Raw genomic sequence first — 24,524 nt, forward strand, 5'->3', positions numbered from 1 at the left:
TACACTCAGATGACAAACTTTAATCCATCAATAATTTCAATTATTAATTCTGAATAAAACTAATATTGTTTAGAATTCTACAATACCCCATTCAAGAATTTTGAGAAACCTTAAACAAACTGAGAAATATATTTAATGGTTGATGTGCAATCTACAAAGTTTACTGAATAGTTTAAAGACCAAAGGGTTAGAGATTCTTCACTTTGAATCATGTTTGATCTGATTTCATTATTAAAATCCAAACATAAGATGTTATCTTTATATAAAAATATATACACCTAGATGACAAACTTTGATCCAACAATAATTTTAGTTATTGATTCTGAAAGAAAATAATAATGTTTAGTATTCCACAATATCCAAACGTAGAATTTTGAGAAACCTTAAATCAACTTAAAGATACATTGACTGCTGTGCAATCTTCAAAGTTTGCTAGATAGTTTAAAGAACAAAGGTTTTGAGATATTTTACTTTGAGCTGTGTTTGTTCTGATTTCATTATTATATTCCTTACAAAATATTTCATCTTAATGAAAAAAATACAGTATAAACAAATAACATTGAATCCAATGACCACGAAGGGACTCGAATCCTCAATCTTCTGATCCGAAGTCAGACGCCTTATTCATTAGGCAAGGTGGTCACTGTTTGTCAATATATTAATGCCTAAGAAAGTATAGTAACATAAAGATTCAAGTAAAAAACATATTTGTTTTTTTATTTGAGACAACTGTTTTGGATAATCTTACACTCAGATGACAAACTTTAATCCAACAATAATTTCAATTATTAATTCTGAATAAAACTAATATTGTTTAGTATTCTACAATACCCCATTCAAGAAGTTTGAGAAACCTTAAACAAACTGAGAAATATATTTAATGGTTGATGTGCAATCTACAAAGTTTACTGAATAGTTTAAAGACCAAAGGGTTAGAGATTCTTCACTTTGAATCATGTTTGATCTGATTTCATTATTAAAATCCAAACATAAGATGTTATCTTTATGTAAAAATATATACACCTAGATGACAAACTTTAATCCAACAATAATTTTAGTTATTGATTCTGAAAGAAAATAATAATGTTTAGTATTCCACAATACCCAAGCCTAGAATTTTGAGAAACCTTAAATCAACTTAAAGATACATTGACTGCTGTGCAATCTACAAAGTTTGCTAAATAGTTTAAAGAACAAAGGTTTTGAGATATTTTACTTTGAGCTATTTTACTTTGAGCTGTGTTTGTTCTGATTTCATTATTATATTCCTTACAAAATATTTAATCTTAAGGAAAAAAATACAGTATAAACAAATAACATTGAATGCAATGACCACGAAGGGACTCGAACCCTCAATCTTCTGATCTGAAGACAGACGCATTATCCATTAGGCCACGTGGTCAATGTCTGTCCAAAGATTAACGCCTAAGAAAGTATAGTAATATAAAGATTCAAGTAAAAAACATATTTGTTTTGTTTCTTTGAGACAACTGTATTGGATAATCTTACACTCAGATGACAAACTTTAATCCAACAATAATTTCAATTATTAATTCTGAATAAAACTAATATTGTTTAGTATTCTACAATACCCCATTCAAGAAGTTTGAGAAACCTTAATCAAACTGAGAAATCCATTTAATGGTTGATGTGCCTTCTACAAAGTTTACTGAATAGTTTAAAGACCAAAAGGTTAGAGATTCTTCACTTTGAATCATGTTTTATCTGATTTCATTATTATAATCCAAACATAAGATGTTATCTTTATCTAAAAATATATACACTTAGATGTCAAACTTTGATCCAACAATAATTTTAGTTATTGATTCTGAAAGAAAATAATAATGTTTAGTATTCCACAATACCCAAGCCTAGAATTTTGAGAAACCTTAAATCAACTTAAAGATACATTGACTGCTGTGCAATCTACAAAGTTTGCTAAATAGTTTAAAGAACAAAGGTTTTGAGATATTTTACTTTGAGCTGTGTTTGTTCTGATTTCATTATTATATTCCTTACAAAATATTTCATCTTAATGAAAAAAAGACAGTATAAACAAATAACATTGAATGCAATGACCACGAAGTGACTCGAACCCTCAATCTTCTGATCCGAAGTCAGACGCCTTATCCATTAGGCCACGTGGTCAATGTCTGTCCAAAGATTAACGCCTAAAAAAGTATAGTAATATAAAGATTCAAGTAAAAAACATATTTGTTTTGTTTCTTTGAGACAACTGTATTGGATAATCTTACACTCAGATGACAAACTTTAATCCAACAATAATTTCAATTATTAATTCTGAATAAAACTAATATTGTTTAGTATTCTACAATACCCCATTCAAGAAGTTTGAGAAACCTTAAACAAACTGAGAAATATATTTAATGGTTGATGTGCAATCTACAAAGTTTACTGAATAGTTTAAAGACCAAAGGGTTAGAGATTCTTCACTTTGAATCATGTTTGATCTGATTTCATTATTAAAATCCAAACATAAGATGTTATCTTTATCTATAAATATATACACCTAGATGAAAACTTTGATCCAACAATAATTTTAGTTATTGATTCTGAAAGAAAATAATAATGTTTAGTATTCCACAATACCCAAGCCTAGAATTTTGAGAAACCTTAAATCAACTTAAAGATACATTGACTGCTGTGCAATCTACAAAGTTTGCTAAATAGTTTAAAGAACAAAGGTTTTGAGATATTTTACTTTGAGCTGTGTTTGTTCTGATTTCATTATTATATTCCTTACAAAATATTTCATCTTAATGAAAAAAATACAGTATAAACAAATAACATTGTATGCAATGACCACGAAGGGACTCGAGCCCTCAATCTTCTGATCTGAAGACAGACGCATTATCCATTAGGCCACATGGTCAATGTCTGTCCAAAGATTAACGCCTAAGAAAGTATAGTAATATAAAGATTCAAGTAAAAAACATATTTGTTTTGTTTCTTTGAGACAACTGTATTGGATAATCTTACACTCAGATGACAAACTTTAATCCAACAATAATTTCAATTATTAATTCTGAATAAAACTAATATTGTTTAGTATTCTACAATTTTCCATTCAAGAAGTTTGAGAAACCTTAAACAAACTGAGAAATACATTTAATGTTTGATGTGCCTTCTACAAAGTTTACTGAATAGTTTAAAGACCAAAAGGTTAGAGATTCTTCACTTTGAATCATGTTTTATCTGATTTCATTATTATAATCCAAACATAAGATGTTATCTTTATCTAAAAATATATACACTTAGATGTCAAACTTTGATCCAACAATAATTTTAGTTATTGATTCTGAAAGAAAATAATAATGTTTAGTATTCCACAATACCCAAGCCTAGAATTTTGAGAAACCTTAAATCAACTTAAAGATACATTGACTGCTGTGCAATCTACAAAGTTTGCTTTATAGTTTAAAGAACAAAGGTTTTGAGATATTTAACTTTGAGCTGTGTTTGTTCTGATTTCATTATTATATTCCTTACAAAATATTTCATCTTAATGAAAAAAATACAGTATAAACAAATAACATTGAATCCAATGACCACGAAGGGACTCGAACCATCAATCTTCTGATCCGAAGTCAGACACCTTATCCATTAGGCCACATGGTCAATGTCTATCCAAAGATTAACGCCTAAGAAAGTATAGTAACATAAAGATACAAGTAAAAAACATATTTGTTTTGTTTCTTTGAGACAACTGTTTTGGATAATCTTACACTCAGATGACAAACTTTAATCCATCAATAATTTAAATTATTAATTCTGAATAAAACTAATATTGTTTAGAATTCTACAATACCCCATTCAAGAATTTTGAGAAACCTTAAACAAACTGAGAAATATATTTAATGGTTGATGTGCAATCTACAAAGTTTACTGAATAGTTTAAAGACCAAAGGGTTAGAGATTCTTCACTTTGAATCATGTTTGATCTGATTTCATTATTAAAATCCAAACATAAGATGTTATCTTTATATAAAAATATATACACCTAGATGACAAACTTTGATCCAACAATAATTTTAGTTATTGATTCTGAAAGAAAATAATAATGTTTAGTATTCCACAATATCCAAACGTAGAATTTTGAGAAACCTTAAATCAACTTAAAGATACATTGACTGCTGTGCAATCTACAAAGTTTGCTAGATAGTTTAAAGAACAAAGGTTTTGAGATATTTTACTTTGAGCTGTGTTTGTTCTGATTTCATTATTATATTCCTTACAAAATATTTCATCTTAATGAAAAAAATACAGTATAAACAAATAACATTGAATCCAATGACCACGAAGGGACTCGAATCCTCAATCTTCTGATCCGAAGTCAGATGCCTTATTCATTAGGCAAGGTGGTCACTGTTTGTCAATATATTAATGCCTAAGAAAGTATAGTAACATAAAGATTCAAGTAAAAAACATATTTGTTTTTTTCTTTGAGACAACTGTTTTGGATAATCTTACACTCAGATGACAAACTTTAATCCAACAATAATTTCAATTATTAATTCTGAATAAAACTAATATTGTTTAGTATTCTACAATACCCCATTCAAGAAGTTTGAGAAACCTTAAACAAACTGAGAAATATATTTAATGGTTGATGTGCAATCTACAAAGTTTACTGACTAGTTTAAAGACCAAAGGGTTAGAGATTCTTCACTTTGAATCATGTTTTTTTTCATTAAGATTAAATCCAAACATAAGATGTTATCTTTATGTAAAAATATATACACCTAGATGACAAACTTTGATCCAACAATAATTTTAGTTATTGATTCTGAAAGAAAATAATAATGTTTAGTATTCCACAATACCCAAGCCTAGAATTTTGAGAAACCTTAAATCAACTTAAAGATACATTGACTGCTGTGCAATCTACAAAGTTTGCTAAATAGTTTAAAGAACAAAGGTTTTGAGATATTTTACTTTGAGCTATTTTACTTTGAGCTGTGTTTGTTCTGATTTCATTATTATATTCCTTACAAAATATTTCATCTTAAGGAAAAAAATACAGTATAAACAAATAACATTGAATGCAATGACCACGAAGGAACTCGAACCATCAATCTTCTGAGCCGAAGTCAGACGCCTTATCCATTAGGCAACCTGGTCAATGTCTGTCCAAAGATTAACGCCTAAGAAAGTATAGTAACATAAAGATACAAATAAAAAACATATTTGTTTTGTTTCTTTGAGACAACTGTTTTGGATAATCTTACACTCAGATGACAAACTTTAATCCAACAATAATTTCAATTATTAATTCTGAATAAACTAATATTGTTTAGTATTTTACAATACCCCATTCAAGAAGTTTGAGAAACCTTAAACAAACTGAGAAATATATTTAATGGTTGATGTGCAATCTACAAAGTTTACTGAATAGTTTAAAGACCAAAGGGTTAGAGATTCTTCACTTTGAATCATGTTTGATCTGATTTCATTATTAAAATCCAAACATAAGATGTTATCTTTATCTAAAAATATATACACCTAGATGACAAACTTTGATCCAACAATAATTTTAGTTATTGATTTTGAAAGAAAATAATGTTTAGTATTCCACAATACCCAAGCCTAGAATTTTGAGAAACCTTAAATCAACATAAAGACACATTGACTGCTGTGCAATCTACAAAGTTTGCTAAATAGTTTAAAGAACAAAGGTTTTGAGATATTTTACTTTGAGCTGTGTTTGTTCTGATTTCATTATTATATTCCTTACAAAATATTTCATCTTAATGAAAAAAATATAGTATAAACAAATAACATTGAATGCAATGACCACGAAGGGACTTGAACCCTCAATCTTCTGATCCGAAGTCAGACGCCTTATCCATTAGGCCACGTGGTCAATGTCTGTCCAAAGATTAACGCCTAAAAAAGTATAGTAATAAAAAGATTCAAGTAAAAAACATATTTGTTTTGTTTCTTTGAGACAACTGTATTGGATAATCTTACACTCAGATGACAAACTTTAATCCAACAATAATTTCAATTATTAATTCTGAATAAAACTAATATTGTTTAGTATTCTACAATACCCCATTCAAGAAGTTTGAGAAACCTTAAACAAACAGAAATACATTTAATGGTTGATGTGCCTTCTACAAAGTTTACTGAATAGTTTAAAGACCAAAAGGTTAGAGATTCTTTAGTTTGAATCATGTTTGATCTGATTTCATTATTATAATCCAAACATAAGATGTTATCTTTATGTAAAAATATATACACCTAGATGACAAACTTTAATCCAACAATAATTTTAGTTATTGATTCTGAAAGAAAATAATAATGTTTAGTATTCCACAATACCCAAGCCTAGAATTTTGAGAAACCTTAAATCAACTTAAAGATACATTGACTGCTGTGCAATCTACAAAGTTTGCTAAATAGTTTAAAGAACAAAGGTTTTCAGATATTTTACTTTGAGCTGTGTTTGTTCTAATTTCATTATTATATTCCTTACAAAATATTTAATCTTAATGAAAAAAAATACAGTATAAACAAATAACATTGAATGCAATGACCACGAAGGGACTCGAACCCTCAATCTTCTGATGCAAAGTCAGACACCTTATCCATTAGGCCACGTGGTCACTGTTTGTCAATATATTAATGCCTAAGAAAGTATAGTAACATAAAGATTCAAGTAAAAAACATATTTGTTTTTTTCTTTGAGACAACTGTTTTGGATAATCTTACACTCAGATGACAAACTTTAATCCAACAATAATTTTAATTATTAATTCTGAATAAAACTAATATTGTTTAGTATTCTACAATACCCCATTCAAGAAGTTTGAGAAACCTTAAACAAACTGAGAAATATATTTAATGGTTGATGTGCAATCTACAAAGTTTACTGAATAGTTTAAAGACCAAAGGGTTAGAGATTCTTCACTTTGAATCATGTTTGATCTGATTTCATTATTAAAATCCAAACATAAGATGTTATCTTTATATAAAAATATATACACCTAGATGACAAACTTTGATCCAACAATAATTTTAGTTATTGATTCTGAAAGAAAATAATAATGTTTAGTATTCCACAATATCCAAACGTAGAATTTTGAGAAACCTTAAATCAACTTAAAGATACATTGACTGCTGTGCAATCTACAAAGTTTGCTAGATAGTTTAAAGAACAAAGGTTTTGAGATATTTTACTTTGAGCTGTGTTTGTTCTGATTTCATTATTATATTCCTTACAAAATATTTCATCTTAATGAAAAAAATACAGTATAAACAAATAACATTGAATCCAATGACCACGAAGGGACTCGAATCCTCAATCTTCTGATCCGAAGTCAGACGCCTTATTCATTAGGCAAGGTGGTCACTGTTTGTCAATATATTAATGCCTAAGAAAGTATAGTAACATAAAGATTCAAGTAAAAAACATATTTGTTTTTTTCTTTGAGACAACTGTTTTGGATAATCTTACACTCAGATGACAAACTTTAATCCAACAATAATTTCAATTATTAATTCTGAATAAAACTAATATTGTTTAGTATTCTACAATACCCCATTCAAGAAGTTTGAGAAACCTTAAACAAACTGAGAAATATATTTAATGGTTGATGTGCAATCTACAAAGTTTACTGAATAGTTTAAAGACCAAAGGGTTAGAGATTCTTCACTTTGAATCATGTTTGATCTGATTTCATTATTAAAATCCAAACATAAGATGTTATCTTTATGTAAAAATATATACACCTAGATGACAAACTTTGATCCAACAATAATTTTAGTTATTGATTCTGAAAGAAAATAATAATGTTTAGTATTCCACAATACCCAAGCCTAGAATTTTGAGAAACCTTAAATCAACTTAAAGATACATTGACTGCTGTGCAATCTACAAAGTTTGCTAAATAGTTTAAAGAACAAAGGTTTTGAGATATTTTACTTTGAGCTATTTTACTTTGAGCTGTGTTTGTTCTGATTTCATTATTATATTCCTTACAAAATATTTCATTTTAAGGAAAAAAATACAGTATAAACAAATAACATTGAATGCAATGACCACGAAGGAACTCGAACCATCAATCTTCTGAGCCGAAGTCAGACGCCTTATCCATTAGGCAACCTGGTCAATGTCTGTCCAAAGATTAACGCCTAAGAAAGTATAGTAACATAAAGATACAAATAAAAAACATATTTGTTTTGTTTCTTTGAGACAACTGTTTTGGATAATCTTACACTCAGATGACAAACTTTAATCCAACAATAATTTCAATTATTAATTCTGAATAAAACTAATATTGTTTAGTATTCTACAATACCCCATTCAAGAAGTTTGAGAAACCTTAAACAAACTGAGAAATATATTTAATGGTTGATGTGCAATCTACAAAGTTTACTGAATAGTTTAAAGACCAAAGGGTTAGAGATTCTTTAGTTTGAATCATGTTTGATCTGATTTCATTATTATAATCCAAACATAAGATGTTATCTTTATGTAAAAATATATACACCTAGATGACAAACTTTAATCCAACAATAATTTTAGTTATTGATTCTGAAAGAAAATAATAATGTTTAGTATTCCACAATACTCAAGCCTAGAATTTTGAGAAACCTTAAATCAACTTAAAGATACATTGACTGCTGTGCAATCTACAAAGTTTGCTAAATAGTTTAAAGAACAAAGGTTTTCAGATATTTTACTTTGAGCTGTGTTTGTTCTAATTTCATTATTATATTCCTTACAAAATATTTAATCTTAATGAAAAAAAATACAGTATAAACAAATAACATTGAATGCAATGACCACGAAGGGACTCAAACCCTCAATCTTCTGATGCAAAGTCAGACACCTTATCCATTAGGCCACGTGGTCACTGTTTGTCAATATATTAATGCCTAAGAAAGTATAGTAACATAAAGATTCAAGTAAAAAACATATTTGTTTTTTTCTTTGAGACAACTGTTTTGGATAATCTTACACTCAGATGACAAACTTTAATCCAACAATAATTTTAATTATTAATTCTGAATAAAACTAATATTGTTTAGTATTCTACAATACCCCATTCAAGAAGTTTGAGAAACCTAAAACAAACTGAGAAATATATTTAATGGTTGATGTGCAATCTACAAAGTTTACTGAATAGTTTAAAGACCAAAGGGTTAGAGATTATTCACTTTGAATCATGTTTGATCTGATTTCATTATTAAAATCCAAACATAAGATGTTATCTTTATATAAAAATATATACACCTAGATGACAAACTTTGATCCAACAATAATTTTAGTTATTGATTCTGAAAGAATATAATAATGTTTAGTATTCCACAATACCCAAGCCTAGAATTTTGAGAAATCTTAAATCAACTTAAAGATACATTGACTGCTGTGCAATCTACAAAGTTTGCTAAATAGTTTAAAGAACAAAGGTTTTCAGATTTTTTACTTTGAGCTGTGTTTGTTCTGATTTCATTATTATATTCCTTACAAAATATTTCATCTTAATGAAAAAAATACAGTATAAACAAACAACACTGAATCCAATGACCACGAAGGGACTCGAACCCTCAATCTTCTGATCCAAAGTCAGATGCCTTATCCATTAGGCCACGTGGTCACCGTGTGTCCAAAGATTAACACCTAAGAAAGTATAGTAATATAAAGATTCAAGTAAAAAACATTTGTTTTGTTTCTTTGAGACAACTGTTTTGGATAATCTTACACTCAGATGACAAACTTTAATCCAACAATAATTTCAATTATTAATTCTGAATAAAACTAATATTGTTTAGTATTCTACAATACCCCATTCAAGAAGTTTGAGAAACCTTAAACAAACTGAGAAATATATTTAATGGTTGATGTGCAATCTACAAAGTTTACTGAATAGTTTAAAGACCAAAGGGTTAGAGATTCTTCACTTTGAATCATGTTTGATCTGATTTCATTATTAAAATCCCAACATAAGATGTTATCTTTATGTAAAAATATATACACCTAGATGACAAACTTTGATCCAACAATAATTTTAGTTATTGATTCTGAAAGAATATAATGTTTAGTATTCCACAATACCCAAGCCTAGAATTTTGAGAAATCTTAAATCAACTTAAAGATACATTGACTGCTGTGCAATCTACAAAGTTTGCTAAATAGTTTAAAGAACAAAGGTTTTGAGATATTTTACTTTGAGCTGTGTTTGTTCTGATTTCATTATTATATTCCTTACAAAATATTTCATCTTAAAGAAAAAAATACAGTATAAACAAATAACATTGAATCCAATGACCACGAAGGGACTCGAACCCTCAATCTTCTGATCCGAAGTCAGACGCCTTATCCATTAGGCCACGTGGTCACTCTTTGTCAATATATCAATGCCTAAGATAGTATAGTAACATAAAGATTCAAGTAAAAAACATATTTGTTTTTTTCTTTGAGACAACTGTTTTGGATAATCTTACACTCAGATGACAAACTTTAATGCAACAATAATTTCAATTATTAATTCTGAATAAAACTAATATTGTTTAGTATTCTACAATACCCCATTCAAGAAGTTTTAGAAACCTTAAACAAACTGAGAAATATATTTAATGGTTGATGTGCAATCTACAAAGTTTACTGAATAGTTTAAAGACCAAAGGGTTAGAGATTCTTCACTTTGAATCATGTTTGATCTGATTTCATTATTAAAATCCAAACATAAGATGTTATCTTTATGTAAAAATATATACACCTAGATGACAAACTTTGATCCAACAATAATTTTAGTTATTGATTCTGAAAGAAAATAATAATGTTTAGTATTCCACAATACCCAAGCCTAGAATTTTGAGAAACCTAAAATCAACTTAAAGATACATTGACTGCTGTGCAATCTACAAAGTTTGCTAAATAGTTTAAAGAACAAAGGTTTTGAGATATTTTACTTTGAGCTGTGTTTGTTCTGATTTCATTATTATATTCCTTACAAAATATTTCATCTTAATGAAAAAAATACAGTATAAACAAATAACATTGAATCCAATGACCACGAAGGGACTCAAACCCTCAATCTTCTGATCCGAAGTCAGACGCCTTATCCATTAGGCCACGTGGTCACTCTTTGTCAATATATCAATGCCTAAGATAGTATAGTAACATAAAGATTCAAGTAAAAAACATATTTGTTTTTTTCTTTGAGACAACTGTTTTGGATAATCTTACATTCAGATGACAAACTTTAATGCAACAATAATTTCAATTATTAATTCTGAATAAAACTAATATTGTTTAGTATTCTACAATACCCCATTCAAGAAGTTTGAGAAACCTTAAACAAACTGAGAAATATATTTAATGGTTGATGTGCAATCTACAAAGTTTACTGAATAGTTTAAAGACCAAAGGGTTAGAGATTCTTCACTTTGAATCATGTTTGATCTGATTTCATTATTAAAATCCAAACATAAGATGTTATCTTTATGTAAAAATATATACACCTAGATGACAAACTTTGATCCAACAATAATGTTAGTTATTGATTCTGAAAGAAAATAATAATGTTTAGTATTCCACAATACCCAAGCCTAGAATTTTGAGAAACCTTAAATCAACTTATAGATATATTGACTGCTGTGCAATCTACAAAGTTTGCTAAATAGTTTAAAGAACAAAGGTTTTGAGATATTTAACTTTGAGCTGTGTTTGTTCTGATTTCATTATTATATTCCTTACAAAATATTTCATCTTAATGAAAAAACACAGTATAAACAAATAACATTGAATGCAATGACAACGAAGGGACTCGAACCCTCAATCTTCTGATCCGAAGTCAGACGCCTTATCCATTAGGCCACGTGGTCAATGTCTGTCCAAAGATTAACGCCTAAGAAAGTATAGTAATATAAAGATTCATGTAAAAAACATATTTGTTTTGTTTCTTTGAGACAACTGTTTTGGATAATCTTACACTCAGATGACAAACTTTGATCCAACAACAATTTTAGTTATTGATTCTGAAAGAAAATAATAATGTTTAGTATTCCACAATACCCAAACCTAGAATTTTGAGAAACCTTAAATCAACTTAAAGATACATTGACTGCTGTGCAATCTACAAAGTTTGCTAGATAGTTTAAAGAACAAAGGTTTTGAGATATTTTACTTTGAGCTGTGTTTGTTCTGATTTCATTATTATATTCCTTACAAAATATTTCATCTTAATGAAAAAAATACAGTATAAACAAATAACATTGAATCCAATGACCACGAAGGGACTCGAATCCTCAATCTTCTGATCCGAAGTCAGATGCCTTATTCATTAGGCAAGGTGGTCACTGTTTGTCAATATATTAATGCCTAAGAAAGTATAGTAACATAAAGATTCAAGTAAAAAACATATTTGTTTTTTTCTTTGAGACAACTGTTTTGGATAATCTTACACTCAGATGACAAACTTTAATCCAACAATAATTTCAATAATTAATTCTGAATAAAACTAATATTGTTTAGTATTCTACAATACCCCATTCAAGAAGTTTGAGAAACCTTAAACAAACTGAGAAATATATTTAATGGTTGATGTGCAATCTACAAAGTTTACTGAATAGTTTAAAGACCAAAGGGTTAGAGATTCTTCACTTTGAATCATGTTTGATCTGATTTCATTATTAAAATCCAAACATAAGATGTTATCTTTATGTAAAAATATATACACCTAGATGACAAACTTTGATCCAACAATAATTTTAGTTATTGATTCTGAAAGAAAATAATAATGTTTAGTATTCCACAATACCCAAGCCTAGAATTTTGAGAAACCTTAAATCAACTTAAAGATACATTGACTGCTGTGCAATCTACAAAGTTTGCTAAATAGTTTAAAGAACAAAGGTTTTGAGATATTTTACTTTGAGCTATTTTACTTTGAGCTGTGTTTGTTCTGATTTCATTATTATATTCCTTACAAAATATTTCATCTTAAGGAAAAAAATACAGTATAAACAAATAACATTGAATGCAATGACCACGAAGGAACTCGAACCATCAATCTTCTGAGCCGAAGTCAGACGCCTTATCCATTAGGCAACCTGGTCAATGTCTGTCCAAAGATTAACGCCTAAGAAAGTATAGTAACATAAAGATACAAATAAAAAACATATTTGTTTTGTTTCTTTGAGACAACTGTTTTGGATAATCTTACACTCAGATGACAAACTTTAATCCAACAATAATTTCAATTATTAATTCTGAATAAACTAATATTGTTTAGTATTTTACAATACCCCATTCAAGAAGTTTGAGAAACCTTAAACAAACTGAGAAATATATTTAATGGTTGATGTGCAATCTACAAAGTTTACTGAATAGTTTAAAGACCAAAGGGTTAGAGATTCTTCACTTTGAATCATGTTTGATCTGATTTCATTATTAAAATCCAAACATAAGATGTTATCTTTATCTAAAAATATATACACCTAGATGACAAACTTTGATCCAACAATAATTTTAGTTATTGATTTTGAAAGAAAATAATGTTTAGTATTCCACAATACCCAAGCCTAGAATTTTGAGAAACCTTAAATCAACATAAAGACACATTGACTGCTGTGCAATCTACAAAGTTTGCTAAATAGTTTAAAGAACAAAGGTTTTGAGATATTTTACTTTGAGCTGTGTTTGTTCTGATTTCATTATTATATTCCTTACAAAATATTTCATCTTAATGAAAAAAATATAGTATAAACAAATAACATTGAATGCAATGACCACGAAGGGACTTGAACCCTCAATCTTCTGATCCGAAGTCAGACGCCTTATCCATTAGGCCAAGTGGTCAATGTCTGTCCAAAGATTAACGTCTAAAAAAGTATAGTAATAAAAAGATTCAAGTAAAAAACATATTTGTTTTGTTTCTTTGAGACAACTGTATTGGATAATCTTACACTCAGATGACAAACTTTAATCCAACAATAATTTCAATTATTAATTCTGAATAAAACTAATATTGTTTAGTATTCTACAATACCCCATTCAAGAAGTTTGAGAAACCTTAAACAAACAGAAATACATTTAATGGTTGATGTGCCTTCTACAAAGTTTACTGAATAGTTTAAAGACCAAAAGGTTAGAGATTCTTTAGTTTGAATCATGTTTGATCTGATTTCATTATTATAATCCAAACATAAGATGTTATCTTTATGTAAAAATATATACACCTAGATGACAAACTTTAATCCAACAATAATTTTAGTTATTGATTCTGAAAGAAAATAATAATGTTTAGTATTCCACAATACCCAAGCCTAGAATTTTGAGAAACCTTAAATCAACTTAAAGATACATTGACTGCTGTGCAATCTACAAAGTTTGCTAAATAGTTTAAAGAACAAAGGTTTTCAGATATTTTACTTTGAGCTGTGTTTGTTCTAATTTCATTATTATATTCCTTACAAAATATTTAATCTTAATGAAAAAAAATACAGTATAAACAAATAACATTGAATGCAATGACCACAAAGGGACTCGAACCCTCAATCTTCTGATGCAAAGTCAGACACCTTATCCATTAGGCCACGTGGTCACTGTTTGTCAATATATTAATGCCTAAGAAAGTATAGTAACATAAAGATTCAAGTAAAAAACATATTTGTTTTTTTCTTTGAGACAACTGTTTTGGATAATCTTACACTCAGATGACAAACTTTAATCCAACAATAATTTTAATTATTAATTCTGAATAAAACTAATATTGTTTAGTATTCTACAATACCCCATTCAAGAAGTTTGAGAAACCTTAAACAAACTGAGAAATATATTTAATGGTTGATGTGCAATCTACAAAGTTTACTGAATAGTTTAAAGACCAAAGGGTTAGAGATTCTTCACTTTGAATCATGTTTGATCTGATTTCATTATTAAAATCCAAACATAAGATGTTATCTTTATATAAAAATATATACACCTAGATGACAAACTTTGATCCAACAATAATTTTAGTTATTGATTCTGAAAGAAAATAATAATGTTTAGTATTCCACAATATCCAAACGTAGAATTTTGAGAAACCTTAAATCAACTTAAAGATACATTGACTGCTGTGCAATCTACAAAGTTTGCTAGATAGTTTAAAGAACAAAGGTTTTGAGATATTTTACTTTGAGCTGTGTTTGTTCTGATTTCATTATTATATTCCTTACAAAATATTTCATCTTAATGAAAAAAATACAGTATAAACAAATAACATTGAATCCAATGACCACGAAGGGACTCGAATCCTCAATCTTCTGATCCGAAGTCAGACGCCTTATTCATTAGGCAAGGTGGTCACTGTTTGTCAATATATTAATGCCTAAGAAAGTATAGTAACATAAAGATTCAAGTAAAAAACATATTTGTTTTTTTCTTTGAGACAACTGTTTTGGATAATCTTACACTCAGATGACAAACTTTAATCCAACAATAATTTCAATTATTAATTCTGAATAAAACTAATATTGTTTAGTATTCTACAATACCCCATTCAAGAAGTTTGAGAAACCTTAAACAAACTGAGAAATATATTTAATGGTTGATGTGCAATCTACAAAGTTTACTGAATAGTTTAAAGACCAAAGGGTTAGAGATTCTTCACTTTGAATCATGTTTGATCTGATTTCATTATTAAAATCCAAACATAAGATGTTATCTTTATGTAAAAATATATACACCTAGATGACAAACTTTGATCCAACAATAATTTTAGTTATTGATTCTGAAAGAAAATAATAATGTTTAGTATTCCACAATACCCAAGCCTAGAATTTTGAGAAACCTTAAATCAACTTAAAGATACATTGACTGCTGTGCAATCTACAAAGTTTGCTAAATAGTTTAAAGAACAAAGGTTTTGAGATATTTTACTTTGAGCTATTTTACTTTGAGCTGTGTTTGTTCTGATTTCATTATTATATTCCTTACAAAATATTTCATCTTAAGGAAAAAAATACAGTATAAACAAATAACATTGAATGCAATGACCACGAAGGAACTCGAACCATCAATCTTCTGAGCCGAAGTCAGACGCCTTATCCATTAGGCAACCTGGTCAATGTCTGTCCAAAGATTAACGCCTAAGAAAGTATAGTAACATAAAGATACAAATAAAAAACATATTTGTTTTGTTTCTTTGAGACAACTGTTTTGGATAATCTTACACTCAGATGACAAACTTTAATCCAACAATAATTTCAATTATTAATTCTGAATAAACTAATATTGTTTAGTATTTTACAATACCCCATTCAAGAAGTTTGAGAAACCTTAAACAAACTGAGAAATATATTTAATGGTTGATGTGCAATCTACAAAGTTTACTGAATAGTTTAAAGACCAAAGGGTTAGAGATTCTTCACTTTGAATCATGTTTGATCTGATTTCATTATTAAAATCCAAACATAAGATGTTATCTTTATCTAAAAATATATACACCTAGATGACAAACTTTGATCCAACAATAATTTTAGTTATTGATTCTGAAAGAAAATAATAATGTTTAGTATTCCACAATACCCAAGCCTAGAATTTTGAGAAACCTTAAATCAACATAAAGATACATTGACTGCTGTGCAATCTACAAAGTTTGCTAAATAGTTTAAAGAACAAAGGTTTTGAGATATTTTACTTTGAGCTGTGTTTGTTCTGATTTCATTATTATATTCCTTACAAAATATTTCATCTTAATGAAAAAAATATAGTATAAACAAATAACATTGAATGCAATGACCACGAAAGGACTTGAACCCTCAATCTTCTGATCCGAAGTCAGACGCCTTATCCATTAGGCCACGTGGTCAATGTCTGTCCAAAGATTAACGCCTAAAAAAGTATAGTAATAAAAAGATTCAAGTAAAAAACATATTTGTTTTGTTTCTTTGAGACAACTGTATTGGATAATCTTACACTCAGATGACAAACTTTAATCCAACAATAATTTCAATTATTAATTCTGAATAAAACTAATATTGTTTAGTATTCTACAATACCCCATTCAAGAAGTTTGAGAAACCTTAAACAAACTGAGAAATATATTTAATGGTTGATGTGCAATCTACAAAGTTTACTGAATAGTTTAAAGACCAAAGGGTTAGAGATTCTTTAGTTTGAATCATGTTTGATCTGATTTCATTATTATAATCCAAACATAAGATGTTATCTTTATGTAAAAATATATACACCTAGATGACAAACTTTAATCCAACAATAATTTTAGTTATTGATTCTGAAAGAAAATAATAATGTTTAGTATTCCACAATACTCAAGCCTAGAATTTTGAGAAACCTTAAATCAACTTAAAGATACATTGACTGCTGTGCAATCTACAAAGTTTGCTAAATAGTTTAAAGAACAAAGGTTTTCAGATATTTTACTTTGAGCTGTGTTTGTTCTAATTTCATTATTATATTCCTTACAAAATATTTAATCTTAATGAAAAAAAATACAGTATAAACAAATAACATTGAATGCAATGACCACGAAGGGACTCAAACCCTCAATCTTCTGATGCAAAGTCAGACACCTTATCCATTAGGCCACGTGGTCACTGTTTGTCAATATATTAATGCCTAAGAAAGTATAGTAACATAAAGATTCAAGTAAAAAACATATTTGTTTTTTTCTTTGAGACAACTGTTTTGGATAATCTTACACTCAGATGACAAACTTTAATCCAACAATAATTTTAATTATTAATTCTGAATAAAACTAATATTGTTTAGTATTCTACAATACCCCATTCAAGAAGTTTGAGAAACCTTAAACAAACTGAGAAATATATTTAATGGTTGATGTGCAATCTACAAAGTTTACTGAATAGTTTAAAGACCAAAGGGTTAGAGATTATTCACTTTGAATCATGTTTGATCTGATTTCATTATTAAAATCCAAACATAAGATGTTATCTTTATATAAAAATATATACACCTAGATGACAAACTTTGATCCAACAATAATTTTAGTTATTGATTCTGAAAGAATATAATAATGTTTAGTATTCCACAATACCCAAGCCTAGAATTTTGAGAAATCTTAAATCAACTTAAAGATACATTGACTGCTGTGCAATCTACAAAGTTTGCTAAATAGTTTAAAGAACAAAGGTTTTCAGATTTTTTACTTTGAGCTGTGTTTGTTCTGATTTCATTATTATATTCCTTACAAAATATTTCATCTTAATGAAAAAAATACAGTATAAACAAACAACACTGAATCCAATGACCACGAAGGGACTCGAACCCTCAATCTTCTGATCCGAAGTCAGACGCCTTATCCATTAGGCCACGTGGTCACTCTTTGTCAATATATCAATGCCTAAGATAGTATAGTAACATAAAGATTCAAGTAAAAAACATATTTGTTTTTTTCTTTGAGACAACTGTTTTGGATAATCTTACACTCAGATGACAAACTTTAATGCAACAATAATTTCAATTATTAATTCTGAATAAAACTAATATTGTTTAGTATTCTACAATACCCCATTCAAGAAGTTTTAGAAACCTTAAACAAACTGAGAAATATATTTAATGGTTGATGTGCAATCTACAAAGTTTACTGAATAGTTTAAAGACCAAAGGGTTAGAGATTCTTCACTTTGAATCATGTTTGATCTGATTTCATTATTAAAATCCAAACATAAGATGTTATCTTTATGTAAAAATATATACACCTAGATGACAAACTTTGATCCAACAATAATTTTAGTTATTGATTCTGAAAGAAAATAATAATGTTTAGTATTCCACAATACCCAAGCCTAGAATTTTGAGAAACCTAAAATCAACTTAAAGATACATTGACTGCTGTGCAATCTACAAAGTTTGCTAAATAGTTTAAAGAACAAAGGTTTTGAGATATTTTACTTTGAGCTGTGTTTGTTCTGATTTCATTATTATATTCCTTACAAAATATTTCATCTTAATGAAAAAAATACAGTATAAACAAATAACATTGAATCCAATGACCACGAAGGGACTCAAACCCTCAATCTTCTGATCCGAAGTCAGACGCCTTATCCATTAGGCCACGTGGTCACTCTTTGTCAATATATCAATGCCTAAGATAGTATAGTAACATAAAGATTCAAGTAAAAAACATATTTGTTTTTTTCTTTGAGACAACTGTTTTGGATAATCTTACATTCAGATGACAAACTTTAATGCAACAATAATTTCAATTATTAATTCTGAATAAAACTAATATTGTTTAGTATTCTACAATACCCCATTCAAGAAGTTTGAGAAACCTTAAACAAACTGAGAAATATATTTAATGGTTGATGTGCAATCTACAAAGTTTACTGAATAGTTTAAAGACCAAAGGGTTAGAGATTCTTCACTTTGAATCATGTTTGATCTGATTTCATTATTAAAATCCAAACATAAGATGTTATCTTTATGTAAAAATATATACACCTAGATGACAAACTTTGATCCAACAATAATGTTAGTTATTGATTCTGAAAGAAAATAATAATGTTTAGTATTCCACAATACCCAAGCCTAGAATTTTGAGAAACCTTAAATCAACTTATAGATATATTGACTGCTGTGCAATCTACAAAGTTTGCTAAATAGTTTAAAGAACAAAGGTTTTGAGATATTTAACTTTGAGCTGTGTTTGTTCTGATTTCATTATTATATTCCTTACAAAATATTTCATCTTAATGAAAAAACACAGTATAAACAAAAAACATTGAATGCAATGACAACGAAGGGACTCGAACCCTCAATCTTCTGATCCGAAGTCAGACGCCTTATCCATTAGGCCACGTGGTCAATGTCTGTCCAAAGATTAACGCCTAAGAAAGTATAGTAATATAAAGATTCATGTAAAAAACATATTTGTTTTGTTTCTTTGAGACAACTGTTTTGGATAATCTTACACTCAGATGACAAACTTTGATCCAACAACAATTTTAGTTATTGATTCTGAAAGAAAATAATAATGTTTAGTATTCCACAATACCCAAACCTAGAATTTTGAGAAACCTTAAATCAACTTAAAGATACATTGACTGCTGTGCAATCTACAAAGTTTGCTAGATAGTTTAAAGAACAAAGGTTTTGAGATATTTTACTTTGAGCTGTGTTTGTTCTGATTTCATTATTATATTCCTTACAAAATATTTCATCTTAATGAAAAAAATACAGTATAAACAAATAACATTGAATCCAATGACCACGAAGGGACTCGAATCCTCAATCTTCTGATCCGAAGTCAGATGCCTTATTCATTAGGCAAGGTGGTCACTGTTTGTCAATATATTAATGCCTAAGAAAGTATAGTAACATAAAGATTCAAGTAAAAAACATATTTGTTTTTTTCTTTGAGACAACTGTTTTGGATAATCTTACACTCAGATGACAAACTTTAATCCAACAATAATTTCAATAATTAATTCTGAATAAAACTAATATTGTTTAGTATTCTACAATACCCCATTCAAGAAGTTTGAGAAACCTTAAACAAACTGAGAAATATATTTAATGGTTGATGTGCAATCTACAAAGTTTACTGACTAGTTTAAAGACCAAAGGGTTAGAGATTCTTCACTTTGAATCATGTTTGATCTGATTTCATTATTAAAATCCAAACATAAGATGTTATCTTTATGTAAAAATATATACACCTAGATGACAAACTTTGATCCAACAATAATTTTAGTTATTGATTCTGAAAGAAAATAATAATGTTTAGTATTCCACAATACCCAAGCCTAGAATTTTGAGAAACCTTAAATCAACTTAAAGATACATTGACTGCTGTGCAATCTACAAAGTTTGCTAAATAGTTTAAAGAACAAAGGTTTTGAGATATTTTACTTTGAGCTATTTTACTTTGAGCTGTGTTTGTTCTGATTTCATTATTATATTCCTTACAAAATATTTCATCTTAAGGAAAAAAATACAGTATAAACAAATAACATTGAATGCAATGACCACGAAGGAACTCGAACCATCAATCTTCTGAGCCGAAGTCAGACGCCTTATCCATTAGGCAACCTGGTCAATGTCTGTCCAAAGATTAACGCCTAAGAAAGTATAGTAACATAAAGATACAAATAAAAAACATATTTGTTTTGTTTCTTTGAGACAACTGTTTTGGATAATCTTACACTCAGATGACAAACTTTAATCCAACAATAATTTCAATTATTAATTCTGAATAAACTAATATTGTTTAGTATTTTACAATACCCCATTCAAGAAGTTTGAGAAACCTTAAACAAACTGAGAAATATATTTAATGGTTGATGTGCAATCTACAAAGTTTACTGAATAGTTTAAAGACCAAAGGGTTAGAGATTCTTCACTTTGAATCATGTTTGATCTGATTTCATTATTAAAATCCAAACATAAGATGTTATCTTTATCTAAAAATATATACACCTAGATGACAAACTTTGATCCAACAATAATTTTAGTTATTGATTTTGAAAGAAAATAATGTTTAGTATTCCACAATACCCAAGCCTAGAATTTTGAGAAACCTTAAATCAACATAAAGACACATTGACTGCTGTGCAATCTACAAAGTTTGCTAAATAGTTTAAAGAACAAAGGTTTTGAGATATTTTACTTTGAGCTGTGTTTGTTCTGATTTCATTATTATATTCCTTACAAAATATTTCATCTTAATGAAAAAAATATAGTATAAACAAATAACATTGAATGCAATGACCACGAAGGGACTTGAACCCTCAATCTTCTGATCCGAAGTCAGACGCCTTATCCATTAGGCCAAGTGGTCAATGTCTGTCCAAAGATTAACGTCTAAAAAAGTATAGTAATAAAAAGATTCAAGTAAAAAACATATTTGTTTTGTTTCTTTGAGACAACTGTATTGGATAATCTTACACTCAGATGACAAACTTTAATCCAACAATAATTTCAATTATTAATTCTGAATAAAACTAATATTGTTTAGTATTCTACAATACCCCATTCAAGAAGTTTGAGAAACCTTAAACAAACAGAAATACATTTAATGGTTGATGTGCCTTCTACAAAGTTTACTGAATAGTTTAAAGACCAAAAGGTTAGAGATTCTTTAGTTTGAATCATGTTTGATCTGATTTCATTATTATAATCCAAACATAAGATGTTATCTTTATGTAAAAATATATACACCTAGATGACAAACTTTAATCCAACAATAATTTTAGTTATTGATTCTGAAAGAAAATAATAATGTTTAGTATTCCACAATACCCAAGCCTAGAATTTTGAGAAACCTTAAATCAACTTAAAGATACATTGACTGCTGTGCAATCTACAAAGTTTGCTAAATAGTTTAAAGAACAAAGGTTTTCAGATATTTTACTTTGAGCTGTGTTTGTTCTAATTTCATTATTATATTCCTTACAAAATATTTAATCTTAATGAAAAAAAATACAGTATAAACAAATAACATTGAATGCAATGACCACAAAGGGACTCGAACCCTCAATCTTCTGATGCAAAGTCAGACACCTTATCCATTAGGCCACGTGGTCACTGTTTGTCAATATATTAATGCCTAAGAAAGTATAGTAACATAAAGATTCAAGTAAAAAACATATTTGTTTTTTTCTTTGAGACAACTGTTTTGGATAATCTTACACTCAGATGACAAACTTTAATCCAACAATAATTTTAATTATTAATTCTGAATAAAACTAATATTGTTTAGTATTCTACAATACCCCATTCAAGAAGTTTGAGAAACCTTAAACAAACTGAGAAATATATTTAATGGTTGATGTGCAATCTACAAAGTTTACTGAATAGTTTAAAGACCAAAGGGTTAGAGATTCTTCACTTTGAATCATGTTTGATCTGATTTCATTATTAAAATCCAAACATAAGATGTTATCTTTATATAAAAATATATACACCTAGATGACAAACTTTGATCCAACAATAATTTTAGTTATTGATTCTGAAAGAAAATAATAATGTTTAGTATTCCACAATATCCAAACGTAGAATTTTGAGAAACCTTAAATCAACTTAAAGATACATTGACTGCTGTGCAATCTACAAAGTTTGCTAGATAGTTTAAAGAACAAAGGTTTTGAGATATTTTACTTTGAGCTGTGTTTGTTCTGATTTCATTATTATATTCCTTACAAAATATTTCATCTTAATGAAAAAAATACAGTATAAACAAATAACATTGAATCCAATGACCACGAAGGGACTCGAATCCTCAATCTTCTGATCCGAAGTCAGACGCCTTATTCATTAGGCAAGGTGGTCACTGTTTGTCAATATATTAATGCCTAAGAAAGTATAGTAACATAAAGATTCAAGTAAAAAACATATTTGTTTTTTTCTTTGAGACAACTGTTTTGGATAATCTTACACTCAGATGACAAACTTTAATCCAACAATAATTTCAATTATTAATTCTGAATAAAACTAATATTGTTTAGTATTCTACAATACCCCATTCAAGAAGTTTGAGAAACCTTAAACAAACTGAGAAATATATTTAATGGTTGATGTGCAATCTACAAAGTTTACTGAATAGTTTAAAGACCAAAGGGTTAGAGATTCTTCACTTTGAATCATGTTTGATCTGATTTCATTATTAAAATCCAAACATAAGATGTTATCTTTATGTAAAAATATATACACCTAGATGACAAACTTTGATCCAACAATAATTTTAGTTATTGATTCTGAAAGAAAATAATAATGTTTAGTATTCCACAATACCCAAGCCTAGAATTTTGAGAAACCTTAAATCAACTTAAAGATACATTGACTGCTGTGCAATCTACAAAGTTTGCTAAATAGTTTAAAGAACAAAGGTTTTGAGATATTTTACTTTGAGCTATTTTACTTTGAGCTGTGTTTGTTCTGATTTCATTATTATATTCCTTACAAAATATTTCATTTTAAGGAAAAAAATACAGTATAAACAAATAACATTGAATGCAATGACCACGAAGGAACTCGAACCATCAATCTTCTGAGCCGAAGTCAGACGCCTTATCCATTAGGCAACCTGGTCAATGTCTGTCCAAAGATTAACGCCTAAGAAAGTATAGTAACATAAAGATACAAATAAAAAACATATTTGTTTTGTTTCTTTGAGACAACTGTTTTGGATAATCTTACACTCAGATGACAAACTTTAATCCAACAATAATTTCAATTATTAATTCTGAATAAAACTAATATTGTTTAGTATTCTACAATACCCCATTCAAGAAGTTTGAGAAACCTTAAACAAACTGAGAAATATATTTAATGGTTGATGTGCAATCTACAAAGTTTACTGAATAGTTTAAAGACCAAAGGGTTAGAGATTCTTTAGTTTGAATCATGTTTGATCTGATTTCATTATTATAATCCAAACATAAGATGTTATCTTTATGTAAAAATATATACACCTAGATGACAAACTTTAATCCAACAATAATTTTAGTTATTGATTCTGAAAGAAAATAATAATGTTTAGTATTCCACAATACTCAAGCCTAGAATTTTGAGAAACCTTAAA

At 28.2% G+C, this 24,524-nt stretch overlaps 18 non-coding genes across 18 annotated transcripts; all 18 read right to left on the reverse strand.

The window, feature by feature from the left end:
- Window positions 1-2,075: 2,075 nt before the first annotated feature.
- On the reverse strand, window positions 2,076-2,148 carry TRNAR-UCG (transfer RNA arginine (anticodon UCG)). Its single transcript has one exon. It is a non-coding gene; the product is annotated as a tRNA-Arg (tRNA).
- Window positions 2,149-3,566: 1,418 nt separating this feature from the next.
- On the reverse strand, window positions 3,567-3,639 carry TRNAR-UCG (transfer RNA arginine (anticodon UCG)). Its single transcript has one exon. It is a non-coding gene; the product is annotated as a tRNA-Arg (tRNA).
- A 2,172-nt stretch (window positions 3,640-5,811) lies between these two features.
- Window positions 5,812-5,884, reverse strand: TRNAR-UCG (transfer RNA arginine (anticodon UCG)). Its single transcript has one exon. It is a non-coding gene; the product is annotated as a tRNA-Arg (tRNA).
- Window positions 5,885-6,556: 672 nt separating this feature from the next.
- TRNAQ-UUG (transfer RNA glutamine (anticodon UUG)) lies at window positions 6,557-6,629 on the reverse strand. Its single transcript has one exon. It is a non-coding gene; the product is annotated as a tRNA-Gln (tRNA).
- A 2,179-nt stretch (window positions 6,630-8,808) lies between these two features.
- TRNAQ-UUG (transfer RNA glutamine (anticodon UUG)) lies at window positions 8,809-8,881 on the reverse strand. Its single transcript has one exon. It is a non-coding gene; the product is annotated as a tRNA-Gln (tRNA).
- A 672-nt stretch (window positions 8,882-9,553) lies between these two features.
- Window positions 9,554-9,626, reverse strand: TRNAQ-UUG (transfer RNA glutamine (anticodon UUG)). The gene has a single exon. It is a non-coding gene; the product is annotated as a tRNA-Gln (tRNA).
- Window positions 9,627-10,294: 668 nt separating this feature from the next.
- On the reverse strand, window positions 10,295-10,367 carry TRNAR-UCG (transfer RNA arginine (anticodon UCG)). The gene has a single exon. It is a non-coding gene; the product is annotated as a tRNA-Arg (tRNA).
- A 672-nt stretch (window positions 10,368-11,039) lies between these two features.
- TRNAR-UCG (transfer RNA arginine (anticodon UCG)) lies at window positions 11,040-11,112 on the reverse strand. Its single transcript has one exon. It is a non-coding gene; the product is annotated as a tRNA-Arg (tRNA).
- A 671-nt stretch (window positions 11,113-11,783) lies between these two features.
- On the reverse strand, window positions 11,784-11,856 carry TRNAR-UCG (transfer RNA arginine (anticodon UCG)). Its single transcript has one exon. It is a non-coding gene; the product is annotated as a tRNA-Arg (tRNA).
- A 1,902-nt stretch (window positions 11,857-13,758) lies between these two features.
- Window positions 13,759-13,831, reverse strand: TRNAR-UCG (transfer RNA arginine (anticodon UCG)). The gene has a single exon. It is a non-coding gene; the product is annotated as a tRNA-Arg (tRNA).
- Window positions 13,832-14,503: 672 nt separating this feature from the next.
- Window positions 14,504-14,576, reverse strand: TRNAQ-UUG (transfer RNA glutamine (anticodon UUG)). The gene has a single exon. It is a non-coding gene; the product is annotated as a tRNA-Gln (tRNA).
- A 2,177-nt stretch (window positions 14,577-16,753) lies between these two features.
- TRNAR-UCG (transfer RNA arginine (anticodon UCG)) lies at window positions 16,754-16,826 on the reverse strand. The gene has a single exon. It is a non-coding gene; the product is annotated as a tRNA-Arg (tRNA).
- Window positions 16,827-17,500: 674 nt separating this feature from the next.
- Window positions 17,501-17,573, reverse strand: TRNAQ-UUG (transfer RNA glutamine (anticodon UUG)). The gene has a single exon. It is a non-coding gene; the product is annotated as a tRNA-Gln (tRNA).
- Window positions 17,574-18,245: 672 nt separating this feature from the next.
- On the reverse strand, window positions 18,246-18,318 carry TRNAR-UCG (transfer RNA arginine (anticodon UCG)). Its single transcript has one exon. It is a non-coding gene; the product is annotated as a tRNA-Arg (tRNA).
- Window positions 18,319-18,990: 672 nt separating this feature from the next.
- On the reverse strand, window positions 18,991-19,063 carry TRNAR-UCG (transfer RNA arginine (anticodon UCG)). Its single transcript has one exon. It is a non-coding gene; the product is annotated as a tRNA-Arg (tRNA).
- A 671-nt stretch (window positions 19,064-19,734) lies between these two features.
- TRNAR-UCG (transfer RNA arginine (anticodon UCG)) lies at window positions 19,735-19,807 on the reverse strand. The gene has a single exon. It is a non-coding gene; the product is annotated as a tRNA-Arg (tRNA).
- Window positions 19,808-21,709: 1,902 nt separating this feature from the next.
- On the reverse strand, window positions 21,710-21,782 carry TRNAR-UCG (transfer RNA arginine (anticodon UCG)). Its single transcript has one exon. It is a non-coding gene; the product is annotated as a tRNA-Arg (tRNA).
- A 672-nt stretch (window positions 21,783-22,454) lies between these two features.
- Window positions 22,455-22,527, reverse strand: TRNAQ-UUG (transfer RNA glutamine (anticodon UUG)). The gene has a single exon. It is a non-coding gene; the product is annotated as a tRNA-Gln (tRNA).
- Between the last annotated feature and the right edge of the window lie 1,997 nt (window positions 22,528-24,524).

The sequence above is a fragment of the Pseudophryne corroboree genome, chromosome 8, assembly GCF_028390025.1.
Source record: "Pseudophryne corroboree isolate aPseCor3 chromosome 8, aPseCor3.hap2, whole genome shotgun sequence".
NCBI lineage: Eukaryota > Metazoa > Chordata > Amphibia > Anura > Myobatrachidae > Pseudophryne > Pseudophryne corroboree.